We start from the raw sequence: 8,904 nt of genomic DNA, 5'->3' as shown, positions 1-8,904 counted from the left end.
GAAAGAGCAAATATTTCTGCAAGATTTATTATGAAACAGCCGCCCTCCTGCCCTACCTGTCCTTCTAACCCCTTTTCCCTGTCAGTCTGGGCTGATTGGTTTCTACTTGCCTCCATGTCACACTTTCAAACAAGTTTGTAAGGCCACTCCTTGGTGTTCCATTTTAGGCATTACCTTTTGACTTCTCTGACTTCCTCCTGCCTACCCTGCATTCCCCAATCATCTAGCTCCTGATACTGTAATTCTGCTTAGATCAGATTCATTGTTTATTATGGCTGGGTGTTTCACAGCTGAGCCAACTAGTGGACTAGATTGCTTTCTTGCAGAACGTTTCCCTGGAATTAGTAATTCTCTTGTATTTTCGTTTATTTAATTTTCTGTCCTGTCACTAATTCAACCCCAAACATAAAGACAGCATAGCTATTTTATCAATTCCTTCTTGACCTGCCCCAATCTGGACTAGCGCTCCCTTGTGCCTCATGTATTGCTATCATGGTGGGCTTTCCCCACCTCTTGAAGCTCCTGTTGTCTGTGTAACCTCTTGGTTATTACCTCATTCTGGTAGAGGCCTGCTGTGGAAGGGGTGCATGGGAAGTAGTGTTTTGAGATTGCATGTCTGAAAATGTCTCATACGTGATTTGATTGGGTATGAAATTCTAGGTTGGAATTAAGTTTTCCTTTAGAATTTTGAAGGCATTGTTACTTTTTCATCTAGCATCTTGTGCTGCTTTAGAGAAGCCTGAAGCTGTTCCAAGTCCTGACCCTTTGTATGTGACTCTTTCCCTTCTGTCACCAGTGTTCTGAAATTGTAAAATGACGTGCCTTGGCAAAGGTCTGTTCACATGCATTGTGCCAAGCCCTTGTTGAACCCTTTCAGAACGGACTCTCATCCTTTATTTCTGGGAAACGTTCTTGAATTAGTCTTTAATGATTTCCTTCATTTGCTTTTCTGATATTCCTGGATTTCCTGTTACTCAGATGTTGGATCTGCTGAACTCACTTGTTTTTATCTCCTCTCCCTGCCACTCCCCATTTTTCTTATCTTTTGATATCCTTTATGGAAGATTTCCCCAAATTGATTCTTGAATATCCCTTTTTTTCCCCTTTTTTTAATAGTACTTTGTGCCATGGTTACAATATCTTATCTGAGGACATTAACATGCTTTGTTGAGCCTTTCATCTCCCTGCCTGATACGTTCCCCCCCCTTTTTTTTTTTTTTTTTGCAGTTTTTCATATTACAGACTTTCTGTAGCTGTCTGGCAATCAGTAGTCTATATTTAAGAGTGGGGCATTAAAAAGAATGTTTGTAAGAAAAAGAATAATGTTTTGGGGTAAAACCCCCTAATGTCTACACCTTTAAGACTTCCTCTTGCACTGGTCAGGTTCCCTGGAGAAGACCCAGTTTCTTGTCAGGAGGGCTTACCTTGAACTGCTCCCCTTCTGCTAGTTCAGTTGTGGGGAGAGGGCTGGGGAGTTTCGGCATTTTAGCATGTCCGGGTTCACAGTCTTCCCCGTCTCTGGGAGGGCTAGAAGGTCCAGAAACCTAACCCCCTCTTGAGAATAAGCTCCAACTTTTTGCCAAGATTGGAGAGGGACAGACTCGAGATCATATAGAGGTCTGAATATTTGAGTTCTCTCTTTTTGAAAAGACATGTATTTCCTTTGTAATATATAACTTTAAAATGGAAAACAACTTGGTAAGATAAAGAAGACCTAGAACAAAGGATGAGGTCCTGAGAAGATAACTAGACCAAGACAGAAGAGATGGATTCTGGTTCTGACTGCCTGCACTACCACTTTTCTCCACGCCTCTGCAAGGGAGGGTTTAGACTCAGTTGATTCCCTAATACATTCAGTTTCTACACTCACCTGCTGGGTATTCCAAAACCTTTTTAGGATACAGCATACAGGATTTATTTCTGCATCTGGCCAAGATGAAGGTAATAAATGGATTTACCCTCATGGCAAAGAAAAAACAATGGGGCGGGCGGCCCATTGGCTCAGTTGGTTAGAGCACAGCGCTCATAACACCAAGGTCACCGGTTCAATTCCCACATGGGCCAGTGAACGTGCCCTCCACAACTAGATTGTAAACAATGATTTGACTTGGAGCTGATGAGTCCTGGAAAAAAACACTGTTCCCCAATATTCCCCGATTTAAAAAAAAGTTAATGAGCATTTAACAACAACAACAAAAAAAAACCCTCAGACACTGAAGAAGAGTATAATCCCCAAGAAATGGGAAAAATAAGGTGGGCTTACTTGTGAGTTTTCCAGGCTGCAGCACAGGAAGGGCAAACTGAAGGACCCTGCTAGCCTACCTGGGTTGAGTCAGAGCTAAGACTTTAGAAAGGCCAAGGCAGCTAGAGTACGTAGGACAATGCTAGAGAAAAAGCTACATAGAGAACCCAGAGCTGCAGAGAGTCCTCCTTGAATATGCGGAATACTGACCAGCATGTGAGTGTAAGGAAATGTTGATATAAAAAATGTCTAAGGCCGGCCCAGTGGCTCAGGCGGTTAGAGCTCGTGCTCCTAGCTCCGAAGGCTGCCGGTTCGATTCCCACATGGGCCAGTGGGCTCTCAACCACAAGGTTGCCGGTTCAACTCTCCGAGTCCCGCAAGGGATGGTGGGCTCCGCCCCCTGCAACTAAGATTGAACGCGGCACCTTGAGTTGAGCTGCCGCTGAGCTCCCAGATGGCTCAGTTGGTTAGAGCATGGGCTCTCAAACACAACATTGCCAGTTTGATTCCTCGACTCCTGCAAGGGATGGTGGGCTGCGCCCCCTGCAGCTGGCAGCAGCGGCTGGGCCTGGAGCTGGCCTGCATCTTCTACAAATAAGATTGAAAGGACACAACTTGACTTGGAAAAAGGTCCTGGAAGTGCACACTGTTCCCCAATAAAAGTCCAATTCCCCTTCCCCAATAAAATCTTTAAAAACAAAAAAAATGTCAAAAGATGTAGAGACTTTCTATGAGTTTATTTGAGCCAAATCTGAGGACATATGCCAGGGAGCAAGATCTCAAAAGGTCTAGCGAAGAACAATTTCAGTTTCTTTTATGCATTTGAAATTAAGGAGGGAATTTAAGGAAGATTATGGAGGTGGGAGAAAGCAAGGTGGGGATGGGATTACAGGCTAGTTAAGATTCTGTGCTCTCACACTTCAGGAGGGGTTTGAAAGGGCATTTCAAAGGTGTGTTAACCTGGATACACAGAAACAATGGACAGGGCTTGCTTGAGGCAAAAGAAAGCCTTTTGCTAAAGAAGTTAAATCCCTGAAGCATGACTACCCACCAGAACCTGCCCAGCTAGGAATCTTGATCAGATCACCCTGTGATGCTACTTTCCATAGAACCCTTTTTTACAGTCTACATACAGTAGTATAAACACTCCAATTAAAAAGCAGAGATTGTCAGATTGGGTTTTAAAAAAGCAAGACCCTGTAAGAAACGCACTTTAAATGTAAAGACTTAAATAGTTGAAAAGCAAAAAGATGGAAAAAGATAATACAATTGCTAACACTAGTCAAAAGAAAGCGGGAGTAGCTATATCATTATTATATCAGACAAGTAGATTTCAAAGCAAGGAATATTGTCAGGGATAATGAAAGTCATTTCATACCAATGATAGGGTCAGTTAATCAAGGAGCCATAACAATCTTAAACATTTATGCACCTAATAATAAAGCTTCAAAATACCTGAAGCCAAAAATAGGTAGAACTGCAACAAGAAATAGGTAAATACAATTACAGCAAGAGATTTCAGTTCCCCTTTCAATAACTGATAGAGCAAGTAGGCAGAAAATCAGCAAGGATATAGTAGACTTGAATAACACTATAAATCAATTTGACTTTTATTAACACTTATAGAACCACCCAACAATAACAGAATATACATTCTTCTCAAGTGCACACAGAACATTTACCAAGATTCAAAATTGGCTTCAAGCCTTGGGGGTGGCTGGTTAGCTCAGTCGGTTATAGTGTGGTGCTGGTAGCACCAAGGTTGCTGGTTCAATCCCTGCATGGGTCACTGAGTTGCGCCCTCCTTTAATAAAAAATTGGGGCCAGCCCCGTGGCTCAGGAGGTTGGAGCGCCTTCCTCCTAACGCCTAAGGCCGCCAATTTGACTCCCACATGGGCCAGTGAGCTGTGCCCTCTACAGTTAAAATTGTGAACAATGGCTCTCCCTAGAGCTGGGCTGCCATGAGCAGCCAGAGGTTGGCGTGAGCGGCCATGTGCTGCCCTGAGTGGCCGGTGGCCAGCGAGAGTGGCCGGCAGCCATCGTGAGTGGCCGGCAGCGGGCAAGAGCTGCGAGAGCTGCTGTGAGCAGCCAAGTGACGACTGGTGACCAACGGCCTCAGCTGGGGGGGAGCGCAAGGCTCATAATACCAGCATGGGCCAGGGAGCTGTGTCCTACACACCTAGACTGAGAAGCAACGGCTTGAACTGGGGGGGAGGCGGCAGAAGAAAGGGGGGAGAAAAAAAATTGGCTTTAAGCCTTGTTAATTATGTTGTCTGACCTCAGTGAAATTAAATTAGAAATCATTAACAGAAAGATACTTGGAGTGAAATTAGAAATCATTAACAGAAAGATACTTGGTGGGGGGAATCTCTAAATATTTGGAAACAAATAGTACACTTCTAAGTAACTCATGCATCAAGGAAGAAACCAAAAGAGAAATTAGTATTTTGAACCAGCTTAAAAATGGAAACAATACATCAGAATTTGTGGGGTGCCACTAAAGCGGAATTTAGGGGGGTAATTTATAGCACTAAACATACATATATGATAGGGAAAAAAGAAAGATTGCAGATTAATGTCTCAGCTATATTAATATCAGACAAGACAATTCATTTAAGAATCTAGAAAAAGAAGAGCCAATGAAATCTGAAGTAAGTAGAAGAAAGGAGATAAGGATCAAAGTGGGTATCAATGAAATAGAAATCAGCAACAGAGAAAAGTCAGTGAAACCAAAAGATGATTCTTTAACAAAATCAATAAAATTGAAAACCTCTCGCCAGACTGATTAGGAAAGAGAAAAAAAAAAACAAAACACAATTACTAGTCTCAGGAATGAGAGAGGTGATTACTACAGATTCCACAGATATTGAAAGGAAATACAATGAACAACTTTATGCCAACAAATTCAACTTAGATGAAATGGACAAATTTCTTAAAAGATCCAAGATACCAACACTCAAGAAGAAATACCTAACTTGAATAGTTCTATATCTATTAAAGAAATTGGAACTGTAGTTGAAAATCTCCCCAAAAAGAAAACTTCAAGCCCATGTGTCTTCACTGAGGAATTCTACCAAATATTTAAGGAATAATGCCAACTCTTCCCAGAAAAATTGAAGAGAGGGGAATACTTCTCAACTCTTTCTTTGAAACCAGCATTACTCTGATACCCAAACCAGGCAAAGATAGTACAACAAGAGAAAAACTATTGTGATACCACTACCCAAGAGGAAAAGAATTTTATGTTCATGCAAAAACTTGTACACGAATATTCAAAGCCGCTTTATTTGTAATGGCTAAAAATTCAAAACAAATATCCATCAACAGGTGAACGGATAAATTGTGGTGCGTCCATCCAATCAAATAGTAAACAATAAAAAGGAACTATTGATACATGCAACAATACTGTGGGGGGGTCTCAAAATAATTATGCTGAGTGGCAGAAGTCGTATGAAAAAAAGAGTGCACCTGTATGATTCCATATATCTAAAACTCTAGAAAATATAAACTGATCTCTAGGGACAGAGAGCAGATCAATGTTTGCTTGTGGCTCGGGATGGGTGGTGAGGGGAGGGAGGGAGACCTTACTAAGGGACACAAGGAAACGTTTGGGCGTGAGAGATATGTTTATTGTCTCAATTGTAGTGGTGCTTTCATGGATATGTACACAAGTCAAAATGTGTCATATTGCACACTTTAAACTTGTAGCACTTGGTATGTTCATTTTAATGTATTTCAATACACCGTGGAATGTGTGTATTGAAATATGTATCTTTTCTACATGTTTCCTTTAGATGATCTCAACATCTTGGCAAAATAGGTTTAGGACTGAGAAGGCTGAAGCCCCGAGATGATCTCAACATCTTGGCAAAGCAGGTTTAGGACTGTAGTGGCTGAGGCCGCGAGAGGTGAAGGCACCTATAGGTCCCAAGCAGACCACCAGAAGTAGGCATGAATCCCGCACCCCTGAGTACAAGGCTAGGCTTTGTTCAGTCTGACAAGTACTTCCAAACCCACTCTTAATTAGTCCCTTTCAATTCTGGAAGAGGGCAGAGCCCAGGTCCTCACTGCTCCCCTCCCCACCCATTTTTGAACATGGGGAAACTGAAGCCCAGGGAGGTCCTACCTGGTTTTACTCCTGGGGCAGCACAGCTGGAGGTCTGTTCCCATCCACCAAGGACACCATCATGGTGGTCTCCTGCCTCGAGTGGCCTCTTGGGAAGGGGCTTGCTCAGGAGTTCCAGTGAACCCTGGGCCCCCGGGGACGGCTGTGGGAAAGGCAGCATCACACAGGGTGAGCATTGCAGACTGAAGCCAGGCAGCCTGGCTCACATCCCAGCTCCTTCACTTCCAAGACTTTGACCTTGGACAAATCAAGGTTAAGTGTAACCTCTCCCTGTTTCAGTTCACTCACCTACAAAATGGAGGTGGTAATAGCACCCACCCACCTCCTTCAATTGCAAAGAGAATTAAAAGAATGTGTAAAGCCATCGGAACAGTACCTGGCCCAGAGAAGGCTACAGAAGTGCTCATTAAATAAATAAATGGCTTCAGTCCTGCCTAGTCCCAAAGGTTTGGGCTCCTGCCATTCTCATCCAGAGAGCCCTGGGTGGAGGCCCTGCCCATGCTGCCTAGCGCCTGTCTGTGCCCCCCACGCAGCAGGCACTTTCCAAACCTTATGTCATCCTCACTCCAGCAGGATGAGGGGAGGCTTGGTGTACCTAGTTCCCAGGAGGGAACAGGCCTGCGTGAACCGCACCACCAGTGGATGATGGGGTCTGTCTGCCCCTAGTCTGGGACTGGGTGAGGACCAGCCTCAGTGAGGCCCCCACCTGCTGCCTCCTCCATCTGGAACTTGGGCTGGAGCCGGCCTGGCGGGCACTTTCTGCCCACCAGGCAGGCTGAGTGAGTCACAAGCCCCGCTTCCTGGACTGTCCCAGCCTGTAGAGTAGCCTCCCTAGTGGTCGTGAGGCCCCGGTGTGAAGGCCCCCGTGAAGGGACTGTGGACACCTGCATGGCAACAAGGCCAACCCTCTTCTCTTGAGCTGCTTCAAGCTCCAGCTCGGCTGTTGCATTGAGTGCCTCTGTCCAAGAGGCGGGGAGATTGAGGCCAGCTGCCGCTGCCTGGATTCGCCCAGAGCTCGCCTGGCGACACCCGGCTCAGGTCATCTCGCCATCCTGGAAGGAACCTCTCCAAGCGGTGACATTCAAGGTTAGTGGGCTGGATGCCGGCCACTGGTGGGCAGGAAGCAAGGCGGGCTGGAGGGCCAGAGGGCAGGCAGGAGCCTGACATTTCTCCAGCAAGGAGTCACAGGAGCGCACGGCTGCCTGTGACAACAGGCTTATCAGCCTACCCGGCCTCGGCTTCCCCATTCTTTCCCTCTCCACTGGCCCCTTCCACCTCCCACCCTGCTTTGCCTCACTCAGAGGAGCCTCAGCCCTCTGTTCTAGGGCAGGGGCACAGGGAGATGTTTCTGTAGCTCCCCAGCCACTGGGCAAGGAGGCCTGGGAGGAGCCAGGACCCCAGGGAGAAAGGAGAACCCGAGGCCCTGAGAGGGGTGGGCCTGGCCAGGTCACACAGCGAGTCAGGAGCAGCGCTGGGCTGACAGGATGCTCTTCACACCCTTCTCACTAACCCCAGATCAGGGTTCCCGCAAAAGTGCAAGACCAGATGGCCTGACAGTGGGGAAGACGCGCACCATAGAAGGGGGAGCTGCCTCACTGCCTCGTCTTAGGACCAACTCCTTCCCATCCTTACTTTGGCCACCTCCTTCTGGCCCAAGAGGCTGCTGTGCAACCAGCCGACCTGGGGATGTGCTGTAGTCCACGCCAACTCACAGTCCCCTGTGGCCAGAACTGTGGGGGAAGGTCGGCGCTGGTGGGCTGGGGTACACAGGCCCAGGAGGACTCCTGCCTCCTCTTTGGCCCATGAGGCTTTGCTCTGCCACCAGGTGTCTCCCGGCAGGATCCCATGGACCCTGGACCTCACCTTTTGGCTCTGCACAGGAGCCTTAGGTTACTGGCTTCCCTACTCTGGAACTGTTTTCCCCTGGACATCTCTAAATTCCTTTCTGCCTCTGCCCTGTCTGACACCTAGTTGGGCTGAACTCCAGCTCTCCGCTCATAGCGTTAGGCTTCTTTCTGGTCAGGAGCCTGCCCTGATGGTGCTTGGGAGAAAGGGAGACAGCCCTCTGCTGGGAGCAGGCCACCTCCTGGGCTGCCTTAGGACAGCTTGGTCCCAGAGACGCCTGCTATTGGCTGCGCCCACCTCCACCCCCTACATGCTGTCTTGGGATCCCCTATAGGGGAGGACTGTGTGTGTGTGCCCCAGGGGCCTAGAGGGAACACACAGCTCTCCATCTCTGGTCTGATGTGTCTCCTAACCCTGCAGAGTTGCCCACTCACCAAGTACAGGAGGCCTGGGGAGTGGGGCCCAGGGGTAGTGGGCAGTGCTGTGCCCTGTCGGAGGCAAACCTCACCTCCTATCAGTACTCTTGTGCCCAGCCCAAGGGGCCTTTATGGGGAGGTCAGCAGCCTGGGCTCAGGCATGAGCTAGCGGTGGGCTCCGTCCCAAGCTTTGCCCCTCTCTGGGCTCCGAATTTGCCCCTTCCCAGCCCTGTCCAGATGTGAGGGCCAGGTCCCTGGAGGCCTCCTCTAACTCC

This window comes from Rhinolophus sinicus, linkage group LG16, assembly GCF_036562045.2.
Source record: "Rhinolophus sinicus isolate RSC01 linkage group LG16, ASM3656204v1, whole genome shotgun sequence".
Classification (NCBI taxonomy): Eukaryota; Metazoa; Chordata; class Mammalia; order Chiroptera; family Rhinolophidae; genus Rhinolophus; species Rhinolophus sinicus.
This window is presented reverse-complemented; position numbering follows the sequence as displayed.